Raw genomic sequence first — 27,506 nt, 5'->3', positions numbered from 1 at the left:
GGTTTAGGAAAGGCGTATGGAGATGACGTGGAGCAATTTTACGTCCATCGTGAAACATGTTTTAAAAAATAAAAAGTAAATAATTTACGATCCTCCCACAGGTTTCATCGTCCATCTTATTCCTTTCTCTCACTGCTTGCTCGTTGCAGTTCATCTTCTGGACAATATAAAATTACGTATGTTTGTATATAAATGTGTGTGTGTGTGTGTGTGTATATATATTCGGATTGTTTCCCGTTTTTGAGAGTGTGTATGTGTGATGGCCTTAATGTGACAATATTTTCGGGCTTAATGGAAAAGCATTGTCGGTATCAGTAATTGGGTCTAGACGGGCAGATGTCGTTGCACTCTCGTGACGACTCTATCTCGTCCATTAGGATAACACGCAAGTCGGCTCTGATATCGGACATACACAAACCAACAGAAGAAAGAGAGAGGTAAAAAAAGAAGAAGTTGACGAAGAATAATAAGATGAGGAATAAGAAGCAGCAGGCTGACAAAAAAAAAAGATTGAAGGGGAGGTTAAAGTTACGCAACGAGGAAGTCCCTTCTTCGCAGATAAATCCAGCATCTGGGTTCGAGGCATTTCCCTTTTTTTTCTTTCTTTGTCGTCTTTCGCGTTTTCGAAATATGGAATGCACGATGCGTGGGTGACGACGAGATAAACCTTTTGTTATGGACTTCGTATGGTGATGGTGGTTGTTGGTAGTAGTAGTCAGATAAGGGCCATAGGAGGTGATAAGACCACCATTGGCAACAAGTGGGTGATAAAACGAATGCATGTGCGCGCTATATGCATGTGTGACTCGTAATACCCGATCCGATACAGAGACACACAACGCTTACCTGCTTTTTTTTTGCGCCGTATGAACTTTCACCGTTGATTGTTGTATAACTTTTCCAGCGTAATGAATTCAATGGATTATCGCCGTTATTGTGTTAAATAAGGCTCCAATTACGGGATACTGGTTATAAATAACGTGCAATTACATAAAATCAAATCAGAAACTCTTCCTATTAGAAAAGAAAACGCAACGTTTCGTAATACCATTTTATAATTAGAAATTTAAATTTATCCACACTTAATACTTGCACTTTATAATAATAACAATATTGATTGTCACGCAAACCAATCATAGTGCGGGTAATCGTTTCCGCAAATACTCCGGACAGTTTGAAATCCGACTAATCGAGGCATAAAGAACGCATACAAATAATGCAGTTTAAAAGAGAGTTGTATAAAGCGATTTACTATCTTTTTTTAATTTATATTGCTTAATTGAATCCACACTTATCAAAGCCGGACTATTGAATATATTTATGTAATTTGTAGTTGTTTTATTTTACGTAATTTAATTTTTAATTTCTTGTTCGATGTATCTGCAATTACAAATAAATTATACTACAATGTATAAAACAATTCAATAGAGAAAATGAGTTTTATATTTGTTGTTTTGTTTAGTTCTTCAGTTCCAATCTGGTATTAATAATACGAATTTTGGGTAGTTTTCAGTAGCAAAATATTTTGTATATTTGTAATTTATGTTTGAAGTTATATTTCTTATTTTGTAATGTTTTGTATCTACATACAATTTACGTAATTTCATCTAAAGTTATTTTAAACAATATTTATTAATAACATTTGAAATATATGCGGTATGAATTTTTCATTTTGTGTATCTAAATACTACGAGTGATTTTTCATTGATTTTTTTGTTGTTCCCGGGAAAGGGGATATTTAAAATTTTAGCGGTCATATAGAGAATTATGAAAAAAGCTAAAAAAATTTTACATTATTTTTATTCTCTGACCCCATAAATTATTTTATTATTAACACATGTTTTATATGGAAAATTAAATGATTACAAACATTTCTTTAGTCATAAGTAAATAATAAGTAAATCAAATCTTTTGTATGTTGTGCTATATGAATTTTATCGTTAATTAAATATTAATTATTATCATTTATGATTATTTAGTTTGTTTTAGATAGAAAATAATCCACATTGATACAAGTTCGATGTAGATAATTGTAATTGTATATAATTTGTTTTCTGTCATTATTCAATGCGTTTGTACTCACAATATTTATAATTTTATCATCAATCTAAAATTGTCTTGTCTATGAGCATGTAAATACAATAGGTTTGAACTGAATAATTGACCGTTAAAATGTAAAATTGACCTGAAAAATGGATTATGTCAGAGGTCGGCAATCTTAAGATATTGTCTGTTAAAAAAAAGTGTAGAGAACCGCAAGTACTAGTGAAATTAATTTTATTCAGCCGTAATGTTTCATTAAAAGAGCCGCATGCGGCTCCGGAGCCTCTTTTATATGTCGTATTTCCTACTATCAATAGATTATACTAATTTATGTATATTTTTGTATTGTTAATAAGATTATTTCACTTTAAACAGTTTTGAAATGAGTTTCTAAATTTTATTTCTAAATATTCTGTATAATGTGTAATTTAAAATGTAAGTTCTGCTTATCTTTAAATAATATTAATAGATGTATTCAATTACCTCAAATGTGTTGTCGATGCGAAAACTGACGAAGTTCATTTCCATTTGTAATCACTGACAAGGATGAAACAGCCACTGTTTATGTACGAGTTTTTGGTATCGAGTGAATAGAGTGGACGGATAGATAATCGAAACGCCCATGAGGGACGACGTTGTCTTGACCTTACAGAAATTTGTGGAAGGAAAATAACGTCGGGATTATGTGGAATATTAACTTAACGGCATGGCACGTCAAATATTGTTGAGGGTTTTTATCTGGCGGACGACGACTGCAGATGGATGGATACAAAAATAATATTTTGCTGCCGATGCGAACCGCAGTAGCCAAGATAACAACGGAATTATCTTTTGGTCACCGATAGTGACCAACAATGCGTTGAATAGAAAGGGACACCGGATTTAGAGAGAGCGATGGGAAAGTCGACGTCGTCCCTACACATCCATCCATCTGTTGCGCATTTGAACATTCATAATTTTACTCCTTTTTTTTCTGTTTAGTATACATTTTTACAAATTGATCGAAACATGACATAAATACTATTCAAATAAACATATGGAATTTATGCGCGTCTCGAAAAATTTAGATGTAATTATAATTAAATCTTTATTTGTTTGAAACATTTCTGTGAAACATTGTTTAAACAAACTTTAAATAAGCATAATAAAAATAAATTATACAAATTTACTTCATAAGTTTTCTCTTTATATAGTCAAGTCTGTTTTTGTGCTGTTAATTTTTATGTGGTTTTAAAGTTATGCTCATAAGCCTTCCGGGTAAACGATTACCAATATTTATCAATCTGATTATCAAAATTACCGGTAAATTTTGAAAAAAAAATACCAGTAATTTTGATAATTTTAATAAGAATGAATGAAAACCTAATGAAATTTCCACTTTCTCATAGTGAAACCCAAGAGTGTCAAGGCAGAAACAATTCTTGAGTGATAAGACATAAGATTTGATTTGACTTTTTAGTTCTCAGAAAGATCTGGATCCTAATGTTAAAAAGGTTATTGTCTTGGTAGCTGGTTTTTATTTAAATATTTACTGTTTACCGGTAAAAGAAAATCTCGGAAATTTTTACTCTAGATACGATACATATTTTCTCGATTAGTTCGGTTTTAAACAGATTACTCGGACTATACGAGATATTATTGTATACGTCAATCGTTGAAATCAAAGAATTCATTAAAATAATCTAATGCAAACTGTATATTCAGACTAGCTGCTAACAAAATATGTAAATACATAAGATTACATAACATTCTATTTGACTTAATCCAATTTGTAAGCTTTCTTGCAAATAAATGTAATTTGTATGGGCATACATTTTGTAATTTCACGAGATGTTTATCTTATAATTCTAGTTTGATGTAGGTACTCACAATTCTATATAAAGTATATTATGAAAATGCGATGAAATTCACTTGATATGGGTGGAAGCACTTTGGTTACATTTCGTTAAAGATAATATTGAAATCCATTAATCTATTTTTTTATAATTGAAGAAAAAATAAATGATAAACCTATCTAAAGTAACCTTTAAATCAAAATATTAAACATAACCTAACTTGTGTCCATTCTACGTTGGAAGGGATCAACTTGGTGATTAGAAATAAATGTAGTAGAAAGAGTGGCAGAAATAGAACTATAATCATTAAAAGATCTAACCAAAACTGTCATTAATATGACAACTTATTATTTTTAAATAATTAAAAAAATCTTTTATGATTGGAATTTCAATGGGATAAATTAGTCGAGTAGAGATAATTTGATAGAAAGAAATGTTTTGACTATTATAATATAAACATTTGCTTTTGATATCATTTTGAATTCGTTGTTTCTATTAACTCTGAAGTTTCTATCAAATCTGCGTATTATTGAAATGCAAAAAAGTATACTTATTCAAGGACAGTTATTATTACATTATATGTAAATTGTCTAATTTATTTATATAATAGTATAATAAATTCAACAAACTATAACCTAGTTCCAATTAACCTTTACATCAATGTCACTGTTGACAAAATAAATAAACATAACCCAAACATAACTTTTGACAGCTGTCATTATTTAATAATGAAGTAAATTACATTAAAACTTGTGTCACTTTTGTAATTATGATTATTTCTTTCCAATTAATTTTTAATTTATAAAGTCAATTATTTTTTTAATTTTATGGACAAAAATTAACTAAAAAGATTATTACCTTTTGTTCTTTGGACTAGTCGCAAAAGTCTCGATTAAAATCTGCAAAAAAATATAAATCATTAAAAATTAGTAAACATTTTCATAAAAATGTAGGTATTTTTCGCTTATAATTCAAATAAAATACCCTAAAACAAAACACCCTAAAACTCATTAAGAAAAAAATGTTTGATTTATTTTATGTATGAAACATATTTTGAAAAATTGGCTAAACTATTCAATTAAAAATAATTTTATTATATTGTTCCATTTAAACGTTATTTACCAATCAAATTGAAACGCTTCTTTTATGACATTCTTATTTCCATAAATCATTTGTTTGTTTTCAAATGCATATTGTTTTAATTATATAAATACTATTTAATTGATTTTATTGAAAAAGATAAAAAATAAGCAAAAATGAATAATTTTTTAAGCATATTTAAACTGTTGTATACAAAAGTTGTATATTTTTCTACGTAACTTGCTTATTTTCCCATGATTCCAATTATTCACTTACTTCTTGAAATGTAAACTGTTGATATTTTAAATAGGGTTGTTGTACACCTTAGTGGCTAAAAGAAACATCCATAAAGGAATTATTATTAGACAAAATGAGTTTGCCACTGAAGTGGTTTATGATTTATTGGTATTGGAGGAGTTCGAATGCGTATTTATAGCTTAATCTCGTTTCACTCTTTGGGATCTGGGATCCTGTATGCATGTGTGTGTGTTCTTTCCTCCTTGTAGATGTACGTGTATGCGTTCGTATGTGTGTTTTTTTTTTGGAGTTCTTCGTCCTCGAGTTCTGTTTTAAAGCCGCCGGCGCCCGGGTCTGGCCATTGTCACGTTGCTCCTTCGGCCTCATATCAAAGCGAAACCAACCGCTCTCGGAACTCTCTCTTAAGATCCACGACCAGAAGAGTAGAGAGAGAGAAGAGAACCTTACGTAATAACGCTCTCGCAAGGGCGGCAATGCCGACGACAAATGCATTAACCCTTATACCAGTACTTAAGGAAATTGCTTCTCTTCGGGTGTTTTTTTTTATTATTGGTAATTCTCCGCCGCTCGAAAATTCACAAGGGAAGGAAAGGAGCAAAGTGGAAAGGGGGTACCGAACCTAATGAGGAACATGAAGTAATGCTTGTCTAAACCATATGCAATTAAGTATACCATCATATCGTTGTCATAACATCCTGTAAGATTGTTTTGCATTCAGTTATATCTCATAATGAATACAACATTTTTGAATTTATCATATGGTTTAACTAATAATTAACATTTTTTTTTCATATTATTAATTTAATTGCAGTTTTTATACATGTATTTATACAATAATTAAATATATGAAGACATGTAAATCAAGAGAATTAAGTGAAATGAAATTTGAAACTTTTGTAAAGAAAACTCATGAAAAAATCATGTAGTAAATCTAGAAACCAATGTCACCGAAACCACTTGAGATTTGCAACAGTTTGGACCTACCACATAGATTTTAATTTAAATTCCTTTTTAAAGTTCTACACTTAAGTTTCCATCTTTCCACAAGAAGACGTCTAAACTAATATTATAAATTTCTCCAAACTTTTAGCAATTTTAGATTTAGTAGACTTTATTATATTTATAATTATTAGTGTTTGTGACTGCTTTGAGCTTTTGCTATATCAGAATATCGTTTCAATTGTATTTTAAATTCGATCAGTCCGGATTCACTATAGTCGTGTATGAAATTTTCAAAACAAACTAAATTTTAATTGTGAAAAATAAATTCTAAAAAGTTTAGTACACCAAATTTTTTATTTAATGTTTACAGTCAAGTCTCCTTTTGTACAGTTTATTTTTTGTATGTATTTAGTACCTAAATTAGTCCGGTTTCAGACAGTTCGTGATATTGTTAGAACAGATTACCCGGACTATGCGAGGTATTGTTTTGTTGAATTAAAATTTAGTTTGTTTTAAAATGTGAATCCGTACTGTTTGAAGCTGCAATATTACCTCGCATATTACAGCTTCAAACAGTGCGTTATTTATAATTCTAAAGAAAAACGAATTAAAGTTGTTGCTTCGTTGTTTGATTTACGTTATTTATTTTGTTGATACTGTTTGATAAATGGTGTTTATGGAAGTTGTTGCATGGTAAATTTATTAGTAACATATATGGTCTAAAATCGTGATTTATTACGGCCGTAAAAGATTTTACACTTTCTATGCCTGAAGCCACAGAGGAAGAGGACACGCGCACATATCTTCTCCGATGCAGATACGAAGATCATTCAGCAGAAATGAGCCGATTTTACTGCCTCACACGAAACTGTCACATTCAGATTGTGATCTGGTTTTTATTTGATTTTGTCTCGCTTTTCTCTTCCTTTTGGTAGACCATCATTGTGCACATGTTTTTGCAGACATCCAGACACCGATTCCTACTTATCAACTTAATCTTTCATGCTAATATTTACACAATTTACTTGTTATTCAAATAATGGCAGGTTTTGATGTTTTTTGAGATTTTACACTGTAAATTAATTACATTCAATTGAAAAAATTGATCAAAGTAGAAAAACATAATCATTTTTCTACTTTGATCTTTCGCACTTTGCACCAATTAGGATTTGTAAATAATAATTATAAAATGTATAAAGACAGTTGTTATAAAAACACTAAGTAACTGAACTTTCCATGTTTTATTGCAATGCATAACAATATATAATCAATTTTAAATGAAATGTTTACGAAGCACTTGCTAAGAAGTGGAGGAAAACCAAGTGTTCTAAGAATTCTGTAGCAACTGTTTATAATAGTCGAACTTTTTTTTAAATCACTTGCAAATATCTGTTTGTCACCACAGCCGTGTGACGTCCATCTGGTACTTCATATTTGACAGCTTCAGAAAGTTAAACAACGTGTCTTGTGGTTACTATCGGTGACCTTTGTTTGTAAATCCAACAATATATAAATAACTAAAAAAAGTATTTAGTTTCTCGAAAAATGTTTTCAAACAGTCCGGCATATTGACTAAACCGATTATCCGCACTATGCGATATAATACAACAAAATTTTAACTAAAATTGTTGATGTAGAGAGAAAATATTATTAAATTTATGAAACATAATAAATAATTCATTATGTTAAATATTATTATTATTAAATAAAATTATTAAATAAATTATTAAATATTATTAAATATTAAGTTCAAGAATGGATAAACGTAGTTAATATATATAATACTTGTAGCTTTGGGTAAATAACTAATTACCTAATTAATTTGAAAATGAAGAAATAAAAGAGTAAAGAAAACTATAACCATCTAAATTTAATTACTTTTCTTTCATTTAGGTTTATTCATTATATTTTCTTAAATTTATTCTATATATAAAAAAGAAGACTCATAAGTAAATAGAGATTTAGAATAACAAAGAATCTCTTTTTAGCACTATATAAACCAGTGATTCTCAAAGTGAGGTTCGCGACCTCTAGGGGAGTCGCGAAATATTCTTGGGGGTCGCAGAAAAATTGATGACAGACGGGACAATTGGTTTTTCTAGACATATCGATTCCTCGGGGGGACCTTTAAATTTTTTAATAAAGCGTTAGAATCAATGAGTTCATCAGTACGGTATTATTATACTACAGTTTATAATTTTTCAAACAAACTAATTTTTAATTGAGGAAAATAAATTCCTATAATTATTTATTTATACATAATACATAATTGTTTCTTTCTTTCTACGATAAAATCTCTTTTTGTACTGTTTCTTTTATGCCTTGATTAGTCCGGTTTCAAACAGTACGGGATATTGGCGAAATCGATTACCTGCACTATACTCGCATAGTGCGGCTACAAGATCAGAAAATCGTTATAATTAGATTTGCGTAACTGTTCGAAAAGTATAAAATTTAGTCGCTTTTCGACTTGTACAATTTCATTTCACAACTTTGGACAGAAAACTAAGAAAGTTATATTGAATTGACTTATTCTTTACAAGAAATACAATTGACAAATTAAAAGAAGATAAAGTAGTAAGTGGAAAAGTTACTGTAAAAAAGTATATATTGAGTTGAAATGGTACCGCTCTTCAGTTTGTGAATTGCGGATGTAAATGCCTCTCGGGATGGGGATTTTAATTGTCCCACGTTTCTGTTTTCTTCTCCTCGTTTTTCGTGCTTTTTTCTTTCTTTTCCTTACAGTCCTCTCTCTACTTTTTTACGTTTTTTATTCGGTTTTGTCGGTAAAGTTAAGTCATCTCGGGGCCTCCACCGGACTGTCGTCCCCTCGGATAACATGTTTAATGCGGGACGGAGGACGAGGAAGAGGCCCGTCGCGACATTACATAGAAACCCTTTCTGGGCTTGGCTCCGCTCTGACGAGACCCAAAGACACTCTCACACGTATACACACACACATACACATACACTCACTCATCTATTCCGATCGAGAATTGTATCAATTAGTATTACGGCATTCCCAATTAAACACCAGAGAAACAGGACAAAAACAAAGGATAAAATAAATGTAGAGAGAGTGCGGTTGAGAAAGATGGGAAAATGACGAAGAGAAAAAGTATTAGGGACTTTTGGGTACAGTCTGGAGTCCAGGCATATATATATATATATTGAGCAGCTTGCAGGTATAAAGCAATACATTAAATATTTGTGCAGGAAGAAAGTTGTAAAGTTGTGACAGGTGAAATTGCGCAAAAATGTGAAGGAAACCTTTCCGCCTCAACGACCACCACCAACCATCTTCCGGTTCAGGTAGAGATCATTGCATTTACCTTCCTCGAATCGATATTTTCAAGCATTGCATAATTACCCAAAAAAATCGGGTCTATATCGAAATTCCGACAACCGAAATTTCGAAATCCTGACAACTATAATCCAGACAGTATATTTTATTATTTGATACAGACTTATTATTTAAAATTAAGAAATATTCTAAATTAAAATTAATTTATTGTTATCATTAATCATTATTATAAACAAAGACCTACTCGTAATCGCAACTCCAACCAGGTTATAATAATAATTTACTTCGTAAGTAGAGGAGTTTGATACTGTCGGGATTTCAGTTGTCGGGATTTATATTTGCACCGAAAAATCCATCCAGTTTTGTTTCTTATTTTTTGTTTAGCTTGGACCGCTCCCATCGAAATCTATTTACGTTTCCCCATATTTTCAACTTGGAGAATATATTCTTATTTATTGATACAATTATATTTTATTGTAATTAGTACATAGATGTTCTTACTAATCTGCTCTACTAAGACTAATAATCCTATATTGGAATACACTTGAAATTTTCTACTTATTTAGAAAAGTATTAAAAATAAGTTGTTTGTTTTATGTCTTCAGATAATTAATTTTAGCTAAAATATAATGTTTACTTTAAAATTAAAATTCCAGATTTAAGACATAACAATATAGTGAAACGTATATTAATATCCAAAGTTTGGTTTCTTATTTTTTGTTTCGCTTGGACCGCTCCCATCGAAATCTATTTACGTTTCCCCATATTTCCTCATCGTTTTTTCTTCTTTCTTTCATTCACTTTTCGTAACCAGTCCGAGAGAGAGAGAGAAAGAGCTTAATTTTCATGGATGAAATATCATTATTGCAGTATGTCGTGACTGCACGCATTTCAGACACGCGCTCTCCCCTTATTTTTTTTGTTTCGTTTTATTTTTCCCAACGACCAAAATGGCCACAAACGGCCATTCTTGCACACTTGCCCGATGGAAATGGAAAACAAAACGTGTCTAATTAACCTAAAACTGTAGGTGGACGGTGAACGAAAATTCCGCGGAATTTCGGATAAGCCCGGCAATTAATTGTTAAAAATCTTTCGTGTTTGTGGAAATGTTGTCGAAGGTTGTCAGAATTTTCCTATTTTATGTACATACATATTAATTATTGCGGTCACTCGACTTTGTGTGTGCTGTATTAGATTAACGTCGTTGAACTGTACTAGAATAAACTGGTTTTTACGAAAATTCTGTTATAATCTACAAGCATTAGGAATACGATACGAGCCTCAATTTAAAAATATTTAGCAAATTATATTTTAGAAAGAGTTGAAGTTTGAAAATTATTGAAATATAAGCAGTTATTAAAGCTGTACAGTATATAGTTATGTAATTAAAGAAACGATTACAAAATTTAAAAATTTCAGAGTTTTTAAACGAAAGAATGAACCAAATACTGTTATACGTAATAATAAAGACTGAAAGAATAACAAAATAAGAATATTATACAGTGGAATCTCGCTTAACGATCAAAATAAAATATAAGAAAAATGACTCGCTTAACGAGCAACGTTTCGCATAACAAGTAACATATTTTTTAATATGTTTCACTATACGAGTACAAATCCGAAAATTTTGGAATGGATTAAACTCGTTAAGCCAGGTTCCATTGTATATACATTTTACGTAATTTAATTGAAATATTTTCTTCGATTAATATATCACAATATGTAAAATTATTTACCTATTGAAAGAGGACTATGATTCTAATAGAAAAAGCATCAAATAGTTTTATAAGCAAAGATTTAAAAATAACTAGAGTTAAGAGTGATGAAGTAATAGAATGAGGTCATTATATTTGAGAAAAAAATAGGTAATATTATTTCAACATTAATATACTTTAGATATTCTAATAGAAGATGTTACAAATAAATAGTGTAAAGAAAATATAACAACCTTCGAATGTTAGCGACAAGTACAAAAAAGGCCTTCAAAATCAACTTTAATGCAACAATAATTTACAACTTGGAGAATATATTAATATTTATTGATACAATTATATTTTACATAGATGTTTTTACTAATCCGCTCTACTAATACTAATAATCCTATATTGGAATACACTTGAAATGTTCTACTTATTAAGAAAAGTATTAAAAAGAAGTTGATTGTTTCATGACTTTAGGTAATTAATTTTAGCTAAACTATAACCAAAAAAATGTTTAAATTATGCAAACTAAGTTAAATCTTTTTTTCATAAATTTAATTGTAAAATATCAATTGGTAAATGCTCAATTTCCTTACATAATATGTTTATGCTTTCGGCTTTTAGAATTTCAAATAACAAATGTTTAACAGTCGAGTAATTAACAATAACACTCGTTCACTTGGGGACACGACATGATTTTCTTCAGTTATATTTAGATTATACACGATGTAAACTTTATTGTTATTGATGTTTGCAAAATAACAAAAAATTAGCGACTTTGAAATGGAATTTTTTAATTTGGTAATTGTTTTATTGCCCTTTTCTTTTTCATTTTTTCATTTAATAATGTATTTATATACTGTTATGCATGTTGTAACAATTGCATAATTATTTAAAAAAATATTATTGTTGGTATTTTACTAAATTATATAAGATGTAAGCTTTATTAATAATACATTTAAGTTTTAAAACATTGTGGACTTGATCGTATAGTTAAGCAACGTATGTCATGGAAAGTAATGAGTTGGGTGATTTATCAAATTTACTATGTATATATTATCACTTTGTTAGAAATGAGACGATTCTGAAATAATAAGTCTTAATATCAGTTAATAAAAGTTTTTGTCGTCATTTATCAAGAATTTTTTTTAACAAATTAACAAGAAACAAAGAACAAGAATATATATAGATTTATATATTTTTTTATTAGCTATACAAAATATTAAATTTTTAATAAAAAACATATTTTTATTCAAAGAAAATTGATATTTTCTATATTTTTATCTTAATTTTCACGAAATATGTTTTGTCATTGATTTATTGTTCAATAAATTTGACATTTTGCTCTGTGTAATTATTGTTCAATTAGATCAATATATATATTGACTTTGTATTTAAATTCACCGTACGCTCATTAATCAATTAACATTGAATCCAGTTTACGTTCAGGCCAATATTAATTATCCACTTAATTGTGTCTCTGAATCATCTATCAAACAAATCCGATGAAGGATTTTGCGCCCAAGCTGTTTGTTTACGTTTCTTTCTTCACCACTTCTTGTTTTCTGGATCAACTCGACGTGCGTCTCTGTTTCCCATTGTCTTCACGACGTGTTCGTTCCTTCTTTTCGTCGCCGTTTTTTTTTGTTCTCTTCACTCCACTCCTCTTTCTTTTCTGGGTCCATCTACTCCCCAGTTCTTTGCCTTCCTCATCTTCGGGCCCGAAGGTGGCATTATATAGATTGCGCCGTGTGTTGTGTGGAGTTCGAGTGTATAAAACGTTAAGTGGATGATGGAGAGTAGTTTTTTGGGGGTCTGGTGGCGCCCGAAAAAGATACCAACACGTACCGGACTAATGGTCCAACTCTCACTCGATGGCTAATAAAATACGATTATTATTCACAGCCGTTTCTTCCGAAGACCCCGAATATGTCTTCAAAAAGTGAGAAAGGTGAAATGGATAGGTGAGGGTTGGAACGAGATGGACGATAGTTTGGAGACAGCTCTAACGTCCGTCCCTCTCTTGCACCATCGGCTGTCCGTTTGCCGTCGCTCTCTCATCCTTCATGTCACACGTACTTGAACTCGAGTTTTTGAAAAGAATTTACATCGGGATAGAGAGAAATAGAGTGTGAGAGTGAGAGAGAGAAAAAGGAGGAAAAGCTGTTACAGTTTTCTGCTTTATATTATTCACAGGTACGACCGCGAAGTGTTCCCATTTGAATGCACTCAAATGGAGGACCGTCGAGTTATACTCGTTGGGGCATGTACTTGAGTTATGTAAGGTTATGTATGAACGAAATTTCTTAGTTCGTTTTAATTTAACAAAAAAGCACACATCACAATACACTTGATTTATCATTAAAATTGCGTCCAATTTTTTTACTCCCCAAAGAAATGGAATATTCATTAACTTTAACTTACATATTTCTAAGTATACTTTTCAATTACACAATAATTTATTAAAAGTTTATAGTCTACACAACTTTTCTTTATAAGTAAATTATTAAACGTTTTTATTTTTTTAATTAATTTTATTTAAATTATTTAATTTAAATTTTTATAATCATACTTTAATACTAAATTAAAGATTTTTTTTTAATATATTTTAATTATTTTAGTATTATGGTTTCAAATTAACGATATTTTTTTTAATAATTTTTTGATTCTGTATTTTTGAGAATTTCTGAAAAAAATCCTTAAAGTACAATGTAATGTATAAATGTACAAAAAAATAAATATTATATAAAATTTGTGAAAGAGAAATTTCAATTTCTTATATGAATATACATAAAAACTCATTTCAACTAAAATATTTGTATGTAAAAAAGACGTTCTAAGCTATAACTATAACTTCTATATATAACAAGATATAAATTTATTTTTCTTCAATTGGTCTATTTTTTACAAAATTGTTATTTTTAATTATTATAATTATTTTAATTATTTATAATTGGAACGAAGAAACATTTTCAACTTATAATAATTTAATTATCAAAATTGTTCATCATTGTCGTCCTTTGGATTTTGTGTCCTAGGATATAAATATGTAGTAGAGCCTACAGTCATTAAAAAAGAAATCCTTTGTGAAATGACGAGCGAGGCGGTGAATTCTGATTTGGGGTCTCAACTGGCTGCAATCAGTGTGGGCCTCATTATTGGCATTATTATAAAAATAAATTTATTAAGTGATTAATATAAGATATTTGCGTATGTTTTCAGGTTAATTTTCTATTTTTTTTTCATAATTGGATATAATTAGACATATAAATCGAATCTATAGAATCTATAAAAGTTAAATATAAATAATTTTGTACAACTAATTGCATTAATTGTCTTTATTTTTATCTAAGAAAGCAAATAATATTAATTTCTTTAAATAAATTTGCAAGAAGTAGCACAATAGTCATATTGTTGGCGCCATTTGAGTGATATTATCGAAATTTTTATATCATATCTTATCAGTAAATCATATAACAATATTTAACCTAAACAAAGATATTACTTCCACCATTGTGTTATTTTGAACAACAGTCTTCATCATTATTAGTTAAAATTTTCTCATACTAATCAATATATAAATATAATTATCATTCTCTACTTTGAACTAATTCCAATAATTTGGACAAATAATAAGTTTATAACAATCTTAAGTAACTAAAGATAATAGATATTACACTTTGATAATCACCACATATCTAATAATTATATATTTTTCTTGAGTTATATATTAATATTATTATATAATAGTAGGTGGATAAATGTGGTTTTGAAATGCGAATAATTTACACAAAGTTTGAAGACGTGTCTGAATAGTGGCAATGTGTCCTGAAGTTATGTAATAGGTATACCGAAAGTGGTGCTTCAGGAGATTTCGTGAAAGGGAGATGTAATCTAAGACGACTTTGCTACCATCCACTTCTGTGTACCAAAAAAAAGAGTCTCTTTGGAAAGCGTCCGTCGGTCGGTTGGAGCCGACTCCTAACGCTTGTGTGGTCAATATTTTCAGATACGTATAAACTGTTGAAAATAATACCAATTCTCAAGAGTCTACAAGATGTAAAACTTAATTTTGCTTTTAATGCATTTAGTAATAGATATTTTTTTGATTATGTAATTTTTAAAAGTCAAACTTACTTACTCGACTTTGATTAAATATAATTATGTAATTCATAAAATTTGTTTAGTGCAAAAGTGTATAAAAACTTGTAAGTTTAATAATTGTTTTAATTTGTTGAAAATTTTACCGATTCTAAAGTTACAAGATGTAAAAGTTACATTTATTTTATGCATATCAAAATATTTGTTAATTATGTAATCAATAAAATTTGTTGAGTTCCATATAATATTAATAAAATTAGATTTTTGTTAACAAAATTATGTAAATAATTGTTTATCCATAATTCATAAAAATTTTCGATTTAAGAAGTTTTTTTTAAGTCTTATTACTTATGAAACTAGTCTAGGTATAAATATAATGATATATTTTGTTTTGAATTGGTCATGAATCATGAGTTTTTCAATGGAAAAATGTATATGTTAAGAGGTTATAGCATCTATCAGGCGTTTATATTGTATTAACTGTCACGTAAAAGATGTATAGCAAAATGCAAAAACAAAGTTAACTTCAAGTTATATTTAGACTAACAGCTAAAAATTACCATAGAAACATTGTTTTAAAATATATTTTACTCAGTCAAGTGACAGAAAACAAAAATGACATTTGACAGTTGTTAAAAATTAATATAGGAACAGCTATATTTATTAACAAAATATAACTACTCAAATGATATTGAATAAGTAGTAAAAAATCAGTACATTTTTGTATACATATGTGATCTGTTTTTTTTTCATTTGTCAAGTCTCGTTTTGTGCGGTTTATTTCTATTTTATTTAGTCTGGTTTCAAATAGTCCGGGATATTGACAAAACCGGACTATGCGAGGTACTCTTGTATATTTAAAAAAATGTAGTTACTCACATGACATATAAAAAGCGGTAAATAAATGTCAAACTGACAGTTGCATATCGTTATGAAAATACAACAAACTTTCTTCATAAGATCGACACTGTTATATAAAATATTATATTCGATAATTGTGTATGTGCAATAAATATATGCATATTGTTTAATACTAATATTAAGATTAATTTTCAAATGTTTATAAAAACAATAAATACTCACATGATATGTAAAATTGTATAAATGTTAGCTTCGATTAAATTTCCAACTGTCAGTTGTTGAATATTACCATAGGAACACAACAAAGTTACTTCATAAGATCGACACTGTTAATATAAAATATTGGATAAGATAATCGAGTATGCGTAATAAATCTATGCAAGTAATGTATGAATATAATAAACTTAGTATCGGTATTATCAATTTTAGTGGTTGCAATAATGATTATTTAATGAGACCGGTTCCACATCAAACGGTTTTCAGCAATAACTCCCCGACACTCGTAGCGCATAATGCAATATTACGCAACGTGTTTGTATCCACGCTCGACCACATGTCCCAATCTTCACATATCGCACTACCGCAAAACGAAGATAAATTACATATCAGAAACTACTGTGTTCATAAATTTAAAAAAAGGATACGTTTTATTAATATTTATTTATAATTTCAGATTTATACGGTTATTAGTAATTTCACTGTTATATAACATAAAGCATTAATATCGGATTCACATGTAAATATGTAAAAAGTATTATGAATTAACGAGTTTATTTTGATTTTTTTTATTATGAAATATGTATAAGGTAGAAAATATCGATTTCTGATATTTCTCAAGATTTCGCATTCGCTGAGTGAGCGACATTGAGATACTTTAAATTGAGTCATTCGTTAGACTAGACTTCTTTTTAAATGGACAAGCCGTTTCTCAAGTTTCAAATATATTATGACAATCTTTTCTGCATATATTAAAGGATTTAAATGATAATAAAATTATAAATTGGTTATTTATTAATCTATACGAACTATTCCTGATTTGTATGTGAGGCAAGGAGATATATAAAGATGAATAAATTCTATAGACTCAAACCAAAAATAGTATAAAAACTCTGGTATTGTTTGTAAATTAAACTTAAATAATTTTGTAATAAAGCATAAAGTGTAAATTCAAATTTGAGAGTTATTTGATAAATCTGAAGCCCAAAATAATCATAAATAACAAAGGATGAATTTTAATTAAAGAAATTGAAATTGATCCCAGGTTTTTATTGAAATTAATAACTGTAAATTAATTAACATTATTGTTTTGAAATTAATAATTCTTAGTCATAATTATTGTTAATAAATCTGAATAAAGGCAAATGAAAGAATAAAAAAATAGTAATAAATAATTAATAAATATAATGAATATGAATAATGAACATATGTTATTGTTTCCATGCTCATACATATAAATGACTATTTTTTTCGCCAATTTAATATTATTTTGTTATGTTTTTCAACAGACTGTAAACTTTCAATGAAATATTAATCACTGATATATTCAAATGTACATCGAAAATGTTAGTAATAAATCTAAAGTCTAAAATATCCATAAAGATGAATGAGTGAACTATGGTTATAAGAAGGTCGATAGACTCTAATGAAAGGAGGAAATAGTTTTGAAGTAGTTCTCATTTACTTTGATTTATAATAATCCAAATTAGCTATTGCGTTTTGTATTGTGTGATATTAAGCACGAAATGAACTTTAATTAATTATATATTTTACATTTTGTCCGATGACCTTTTGCAATCTTTCTGGTAACTTCATGATTCCGCGTTCATAGAACTTCTAATCCTTATCAAAAAACTGATCCTAGTGCAATTTCAGATCATCGTTATTAGTGACATTTTTACCATTTAAAAAGTTTTGTAAACTTCGACACAAATGGTAATCTGATTGTGCAAGATCAGTCAGGGGGGGGGGTCTTCAATATATTTATTTTATTTCTGTTTACATTTTAAATGATACTTGAAAGATTAAGAACAAACATAATTGTTTCCGAATCATAAGTTTGTTGCAGTATTTTTCGTTTTTTTTTTTAATTTAAGATTTGCAGTAGCTTTGTGATCCTATACATTTGGATGTAAGTTTGAATTAATATGTATTATAGAAGATCTAAAAATCGTCGTTTTTTTAAATTAATTTCTCTAAATTTACAATAAATTATTGACAACTCAAAGATTCAAATTATACTTTATAAGGTTATCATGCAGATTAAGTAATTAATTAACTATAGTTAAAAGAAAGCCCTATGAAAGTAAGAAATACTGCTAAAACATACATTTTTTGTCAAGTTTAACAAAAAAGGTCTTCATCTTGCTACTTTATGCCTAGTGCAAATTATAATTTTCAAAGAAATGTTCAGGAAAGAGGAAATACAACTTTTTTTAATTACATTTTTTTGATCTTAAGAGCTAATATTATGATTTTTCCTATAAAGTATATTTACACTTAAACAAATTTTTCAGGAACTAAAGCAGGTTTAAGTCTATATTTATATATTCATCAATAAATGATTAATAAATTAATGAATTACGGGTTGATATTTTGATATTTTAAAAATAGTACTTATGTACTTTTATTTATAATTAATTAATAAATTATATTTAAAGATCATAATTATTTGTTAGTATTTTTTTGTGGGTTTTGCAGTGGTATCGGTGATCCTGTAAAGTTGGATGCCCTTTCGTCACTAATAGACGACGATTGCCCTGCGGTCCATGTGTGCGACACGAGACAGATGTCGTTGGGCTCGTGAAAAATTGCCATCATCAATTATACGCCCATCTGCGGCTCGCACCGAATATATAGATATATATCTGTATCTGTGTATAAAAACATCTTTCTTTCTTTCACGTCTGTCTTTCCGTGTCTTCTTGGCTTTTTTTTTATTACAGTTACCCTCCGTCGTCTCAGTTTCGCGAAACCAGAACTCTTCAGTACAATAAACTACAAACACCCGGAGATTCAAATTTCCCAACTTTATGTTCTGACATCTCAAATACAGATGTTCTTGCCTTTGTCTTTCAGTACTTAATGTTATGCAATTCTGACAAACCATGAATGAGTTTCAGTATAAACTGAGTCTACATTTCTTTAAATTACATTGACAAATATTTTTCATTGACAATTTTAATTAGAATTGTTAATTTATTTTGTAACTATAATATTATTTGTAACTATAATATATGTGTTTGTTGGAAGTACACAATGCTTCGATCAGTACGGTTTCACACAGTACAATTTGAAAATTTTAATTGAGAAAAAAAAATAGTAAACAAAATTATTATAAATTATATTTTTTTTTTTCAAATCTTTCATGCGATTTTAAAGTCCTCGATTAGTGCGATCTCAAGCAGTGCTGGATATTGACCGCACTATACGAGGTATTCCCATAATTGAACAAACAATGATCATGTTTTGTTACTTAAGTAACGTAATTATTGTTTGCTTTTCAATCAAAAATGTTCCCTAATTTATTATCACCAAACAAACAAACTAATTGCGAATTGATGTAAGTGGATATGACTTAAGTCAATGAATTTATTTCTATGAAAATTTTGTTTACACTTTCAATGCAAATTGCTGAATTCGTTATCATTTTTTATAATACTACTAAATTAAAATATACAGCGTTGTTGTTTTTCTTTCTTTACATACACGTGGATTTTAAAGCATTTTACATGAGTTAAGCAAGAATTAAGAATGAACTGGTAATAAATGCAAATTACTATTATCAATTAAGCAGATGAAAAAAAAAAGAAAAAAATGTCAATGCAAATTGAGACAATAAAACAACAACAGCAACTAACAACATTCTTGAAGATAATATGGTAATTAATGTTAATCCACATGAACATTGTCGGATCGATTTAATGTCATACCTAACTCATATAATAATTTTACTAATACTAAAAAAAAAGATGTGTTTGAATATTATCGAGTTTTCCACGTGGCAGTGTTTTGGAACGTATTTATATTAGGAAATTCGAGTTTACTAAAAAAATTGTAATGATTGTTATATTACTTTTATATATATAATTAATAAATTCATTAAAGTACAATATTTGGATATTGATCAGTAAACTATTAACTTTTTAGTAAGAAATGATGAAAGAAACTTACAATAAACGAGAGAAATTAAGTTACTTCAAATATATTGAAACGAAATTTTTATAAAGATAAAAGTTTTTTTAATATTTGAAACTTAAGAAAACTACAATTCGATTTAGGAAAGATTGAGGAAGTTAATATATTTGTAAACAGCTTCAAATACTGAAACCATTAAAACATAAGATTTCAATTAGATTTTAATTAATTAATTAATATCAGATGAAATTGAATGGAAAATGAAAGCATTAGAATGAAGAAATTATTTATATTTCTAGTATCATTTCATTGCCTTTTTTTGGAAAATGTAGATAAAAATTCAAATGCACACGATAATTTATAAATTTATTATTTATTAAGAAAACTACAATTATATCTAAGAAATACATACAAATTTAAATTATTTGTTAACAGCTTCAAAGACTGAAACGATTCAAATATAAAATGTGTAGAATTGAATGAATAAATAAATAAGATTAATTTGAACGTTAACGTAATTTTTTTAATATATTATCATAAATTTTTAACTAAAAAATAAAATTAATAATGTAAATAATAAAAGACTTTAAACTTACAGATTTTTATTTACATTGAAGATATTATAATTACATTGTCACGTTAGATGAAGACATCTACTTCAAATTTTCATTGCTGAAAGTCCTCAATACCCTTAAGAATTTACTTCTACCCCATTCGGGGTAATTTACCCCTAGCTGAGTGACATGGCATGTGTGGACCAACTAATGGAAGTAGTTACAAAATCGTGGTAGTAATTTACTACGGTTTTTCGATATCTGGTTTAGAATACAATTTTCATTGCTGAAAGTCCTCAATACCCTTAAGAATTTACTTCTACCCCTTTCGGGGTAATTTACTTTACTATATTTATTTATTTAAGTAGTCATAAAAGCGTGGTAATAATTTAACCCGGTTCTTCGATATCTGTTTTTTAATACAATTTTTTGATATTTTATCATACAATTCATTTAAAAAAATAGTATAATAGGAAATATTTGATAGTTTTGAATATAATTTTCGGTTCATGTATATTATTATATTATTAATCTTCCACATATGTAGTGAAAAGTTAATGGCAAAACTACAGAATAGAAATTAAATTTGATTTGATTTCAATTCATTAATTGGATAGTTTATGAATGTATTATTATTTTAACAAATTTATAATATTCTATAATACTATTAGAGAAGAGAACAATTTGAGACACTTGAGTAAAGAAAGTGAAATCGGTTTCAAATTTATTTTGACTTTTCTACTGTATAGTTTACTATTGCTTTATGACGTTTATATTTAAAAAAATGAAAGTTGGAATAGATGAGGACATTGGTGGACATTTGATAGACAGAAATGAGAATGGACTAAAAATAGTTGTAAATTATGAATATATGACTTCAACTTCTATTGGATTTCAATTTGTTAATGCATAGTTTAGTTTATAACTTTTAATCGTTTTATTACGTCTATATTAATATTAAAAAATAAGTGAATAGAAACCAGAAATAGTAAAATTTAGAATGGATGAGGAAATCTGATTCGAAGCATTGATTTCGATTCGTTTATTGGATATAGTGGATAATAGTTTGCTTTTGTACTTTTTGGTCGCACATATAAATGTATACATAAAAAAATTTAAATACGCACATAAAAACGAGCGAAGTCAATTAAGTACTAAGTGTATTTCTAAGTAACAGGGAGTGAATTCGCAATAAAACGGGCCCGGCGCCGGTTCGACAGGCATTCCTGGACCGGGTCGACGGTAAATTGCGCCCATAAATCGGGTGCCTCGACCAGAGAAGAAGGACCCGAACCGTTGAGGACACCCAAAAGAAAGAGACGAAGACGACGACAAAACACGGCAACAACCAAACAACAACAACAACAAAAAAAAGACAAACACACACTCACTGTGAGAAAGAGATGCCAACCACATACAACATAAATAAGTCTATATATATATATATAGATTTATATATGGGTGTGTGTGAAGGTCGTGATGGCAAGGGCGGCTCCCCCTTAAGAAAAAAAGGGGGAACTCCAGGCGCGTGCCCACCGATAACCGAAAATCAATTATTCCTCATTACCTTTATCGCCAGATGATGATGATGATTATATCATTGGTTGACTTCCTCTCCCCTTCGGAAAGCAAACGATGGACACACCCTTGTTACACCCCCTGACCGAAAAAAAAGAAGAAATAAATACAACGTTACACAATCATCGTAATTATAGGTTTTTATTATATAATGGAAGCGAGAAGAAGAACGCCCATCGCTAATAGCACAATTCTTTCGGCACGTCATTGAATCCATCACCAAATCCATTATCACACGCATACACAGATAATTAATATTGACGCCACCACTACTACTTAAATAGCTTGACTAATTATGAAATTATCTTTTATGCAATTAACATGAAATTATTGTTTTTTTTTAAATTAATATTGATAGTTTTATATAATATTTAGAAAATATTTCTATTTTAGATTTCTTTGCTATTATTTTGCCAACAGTTTTATTTAAGGCTTATGAACTATTATTGTTTTTTTTATATTTAATAGTGATAATTTTCTATTAATCTTTCGAAAATAGTTGTATTATGATTATTGTTTGTTAAAATTTTTAAAATATGAACAATTTTTTTATGAACTTTTTTTTAATAAATGAAATTAATGATTTTTATTTATTGAAGTACGAAGAAGTAAGTTTTTGTTTTCAAAATAAATGTAAATATTAAAATGACTCTTAGAATGATGAGTCAGGCTTCAGTAATTTCCAAAGTTCTGTAAACTAATCACTTTTATGGACTTACGTATCATTTTCTAATGATAACTTATCTTTATGTCAACATGTGGAAGCTGTGTTTTATTATCACTTATCATATAACTGGGGTTTCTTGATAATCATTATATATTCGTTGATGTTGATTTGTTTATTAAAATATAGAAAATTAATACATGTTACAAAAAGCTATTGATCATACATAGATCATTGCGCACTTGCTATAAATTTATAAATTTAAATTGACCGAATTAATCTATGTTCCAAATTATGTGTTTTTTTTTAATATAATTTAATGAAGTTATCACATATTATACAATTGTCTTAATTAGAATGTTTAGAAGAAAAACTATTAAGTTTATATAGATTAATGTCATGCGTATTAATCTACAAATACAATTTATGTAAAAAAAAATCCAAAAATGAAGTAAAAACATGACAAAAATCTTCAAACAAACTAAAGCAGAATTATTTAAAAGACATTTGCAAGCTTTTTATATTATAATTTTCAATGTAATAAATGTTGAATTGGAAATAATAACTTTTTTTTAGAACGAAAAGTCTTTTGTATGTTTGTATGAGCATATATTTAATACATTATGTTTAATTATTTGTTATTAACACTAGATTTATATTTTTATTATTATCACATTTATTAACATGTTAAGGACGGCGCAATTCGATTTGCCTGCTGCGAGAAAATTCTTCGTGAACGTCTATGGACTGATTGAAAAGTTACATATCTTACGTAAAAAAACTTAAATTTTAACATTTTTGAATAATTTTTAAACAGTTTATAACAATTGTAAGAAATATGTCTGGATATTTATGCCGTCTTCAATAAATATATGAATTCTAATGAAACATAAAAATATATGACTTATATAAACTGCCCTCAATATTGAATATATTTGAAGGTTTATTTTATATTAGAAAATGTCATTAAATGATAGTAGTTTGTCATTGATTATAATACAACTAAAAATAACAATATTCAATAGTTAAACAGCGGATCTCAACCTATGGGTTGTGACATAATATTTGATCGCGTTAAATTTTTATGGATCGTGAAATGACAGCTGTCATCTTGTGTCAAAGCAAGGAACTGATAAAAATGTACATTTTTAATTGATCGCAAAATGACAGCTATCAGCATGTATCAAGTTGAGGACCTGACGAAATACTCTTAGCAATTAGGTCGCACTACAATTACAAACAAATATGTTGGCAAAAAGGTTGAGAAACGCTGAATATCTGTTACATTTTTTAATATATTTATTACGCTTAAACAACGAAATTCCAGGACGTTTTCAGCTTAAAACTTTTAATATATATTTCCTATAGTTTTTTTTTTCTTCTACTTTTTCTCCTCTTCGTCTTCGTTCCGTCTGTCAAGGGGGTGTTTTTGAAGGGCGTATCTAATCTCGGATCGGTTTTCTGGAGTAAACAATAAACTGTCAATGGCTGGCGCCTGTGGTAAGGATACCTGACACAGGTAATAGTCCCCCCCTGGTGCAGAATCAATTACCACCGGAAGTAGCTTTCGACTTTGGCTAATAACCCGGAGCCCTCCTTCGATACCATCAAGTACGAAGAGAAGAATGAAAGAAAGAAGAAAAAAAAAACGGTCATTCATTAATTGGTAGAATTTCACGGTCGAACTTTCACTCGAAATGTACTGTTTTTTCTTTCTTCTCTCGTTTAGTTTCGTCCTTCTCTTAAGTAAAAAATAAAATAAATGAGACAATGGTATTGGAATGCGTGCACTTTTAGGAAGTGGACTCCTTTCATTCATCGTTCATCATTTTCTGGGAAGCGAAAACCGATTGTTTGACTACTTTTTTGGACTGTTGCATACGAACGTCCGCATGGTATTAATCACTTTTCGTTCTGCAGATAACTTTATCTTCGTCCGAGGATAACGCCAACAGTTTTCAACGCCCACCGTTCGATAACGTTTTGTATGCATAAAATAAGTAAATATTTTTTACTCAACGTTATATGTATATTGTTTTATTCTAATTTATTTAAATTTACACTTGGAATTTGCGAGGAAAATGGAAAATATTATTAATTTTAATGTTTAATTACTACTAGTAAAACTATTAATTAATGTAACTACGGACAAATAAATAAATAATACAAAAGTACCATTGTGGGTCAAAATGACCTGTTTATTAAACATCAAATTATTGATATTTACAACAAACACAGATTAATTCTTATCATTTAATTAATTTAACATCATTTAAACTATGTTTTTTTAGCAAAAAGTTCACTAGAAAATACTGAAATAGCTAGAAGGTCAACCTCCGCAGTTAAATTACAATAGAATACGAATGAAAACACATATCAGGTTGGTCACTCTGACCCATTCGTGGTACTTAGGTATTAGAATTTATACTTAAATTAAAATTGAGAATGTTTACTACTAAATCCGTATTTTTACTTATATGATAACTACAAGCAAACAGATTAACATATAAGTTGTCCATAATCTATAACATTGTTAACATCATTTTGTGTGTCTCAGATCAGAATAGTTAAGAGGAGAATGTAGTAAGCCACGTTTATATAGTGGACGAGTTACCATTTCCATTCAACGTTGTTTTCAAATGTGTTGCCATTTTCTTCCTTCAAGCTAATGATTCCAAACACGCTACAGCAGGTGCGCCTTTTAATAAGTATAAGTATAACCAGTCCAACGTTTAATTTAACAGACATTTCAAGAATTCCTATCTATTTAGACCACTTCGCACGTAATTTGTTTAAAATGATGAATCCGATATACTGGAAATTATGCAGATTTAAAAAATCTCTTCGTTAGGATGTTTTCCTATCCATTAACTATGAGATTCTTCAGTTATGAAAATTCATTTAATTTGATTGTTCTTTAAAAGAAATAAGTATTAGTCACCCGTTCGTTGCTTAACTTTTGTTAGATTACATTATTGATTTTCAAGTGGTGTGTTTTGCGAGGATTTGGGTATGCCACAGGTTCAAGTCTTGACACAATAAAGATTAAAAAAAGATGTTCATATTTTAACAGTACTTTAACATATATAACAAAGTTTGTTGAATATTAAATTTGAAACAACAAAAAGTATTGATTACCCGTTCGTTGCTTAACTTTCGTGAGCTTAAATATTACACGTTCATGTTATTAAATTTACCTATGTTCGATTAATATAAGATATGGTTACCCATTCGTTGCCTAACTTTCGTAACAAATCATAAACTTTTATTTAATATTAGATTTCAGATATCAAAAAGTATTGAACACTTATTTGTTGCTTGGATTTCTTAAACTCAAATATTAAACTTTCATTTAAGCTTTAAAACTACTTTATCAAATATATCAATATTCCATTAACTTAACTTTGGAAAGCTTAAAAATTAAATGTTAATTTTAAACATTATAATCAATTTATTGCTTAACTTTTGCAAGTTGAAATACTTTATTTTTTGAATAATATACCGGACTGATTAAAACTGGACTAATTGAGGAACTAGAGAAAAAGAGACTAGAGCCTAATTGAGAAACTCAATTAGTCCAGTTTCAAACAGTCCGGTTAATTGTAATTACATTTCAACTTATTTTCTATTATTTGATTAGTGTTTGTATGCTTGTAACGAAATTATAACGAATTTTGAATGAATTATTGAAAAACCTTGAACCCCCATATCTGACCATTAGATTGCCACAACGCGAGGATACGAAACCAACAATTGTAATTAAGTTGTAACCCATTTTATTTTATCAAAGAATAATGTAAATTTAGTTTTTTTAGTATAAATATTTACAAAGAAAACAATAAATTCTTTAATGGAATAAAAATCATATTTAAATCCGATCCTTATTTAGGTGGAGACATAATGTTTAACCTGTGAATTTTCATTTTTTTTTTTTACAAATCTATACTAAATTTTTATAGTTTTTTTTTTATATTTTTTGTAAATTCAAAACGTCTTTTTTAACAATTGATTTGTTTTCATGTCTGCTTGTGTTAGCTTATTATTAAATTATTGCATAAAAACAGCAAGGTGATAGTATTTATAAACAATCAGTAGTGAAATTCTAAAATGTAAAGGTTGTTCTGAATCACATTTGAGTTTTTGTTCGGAAAACGAATTGTACGAGAACCGAGGTTTCAATATAAATTTTTTGTTATAAATTAAGTATGAAAATACCGTTGCAACAAGAGTTTCTAAAAATTGCAAATACATCTTGTACATTACTACACATAAATAATCATTTTGAAGACATGCCTTTGCGGGGTATTCCATTTAATCGGTAATGCAAAAACCCTGTTCACCGACTCAATTGTTATACAGTTAGATAACGATAACAAAAGTAAAGGAACCCACTTAATTCGACGATTTATGGAGGCCGGTAATGAATCGTTCGCGCGCGCGGATCATCGA

The 27,506-nt window shown here is 28.6% G+C and overlaps 1 protein-coding gene across 1 annotated transcript in view; it reads right to left on the bottom strand.

The window, feature by feature from the left end:
* LOC108556877 (GATA-binding factor A-like) overlaps positions 1–27,506 on the bottom strand; it is a 57,828-nt gene that overhangs the window by 16,615 nt on the left and 13,707 nt on the right. Inside the window, exons 2-3 of the mRNA XM_017913163.1 lie at positions 22,383–22,474; positions 4,737–4,777 (exon numbers count right to left, since the gene is read on the bottom strand). The gene's annotated coding sequence lies outside the window, so the exon portion shown is untranslated. The remainder of the gene's footprint in view (positions 1–4,736; positions 4,778–22,382; positions 22,475–27,506) is intronic.

This window comes from Nicrophorus vespilloides, unplaced genomic scaffold, assembly GCF_001412225.1.
Source record: "Nicrophorus vespilloides isolate i.1.1-1 unplaced genomic scaffold, Nicve_v1.0, whole genome shotgun sequence".
Classification (NCBI taxonomy): Eukaryota; Metazoa; Arthropoda; class Insecta; order Coleoptera; family Silphidae; genus Nicrophorus; species Nicrophorus vespilloides.
The sequence above is the reverse complement of the archived record's forward strand: the minus strand, read 5'-3'. Positions and strand labels throughout refer to the sequence as shown.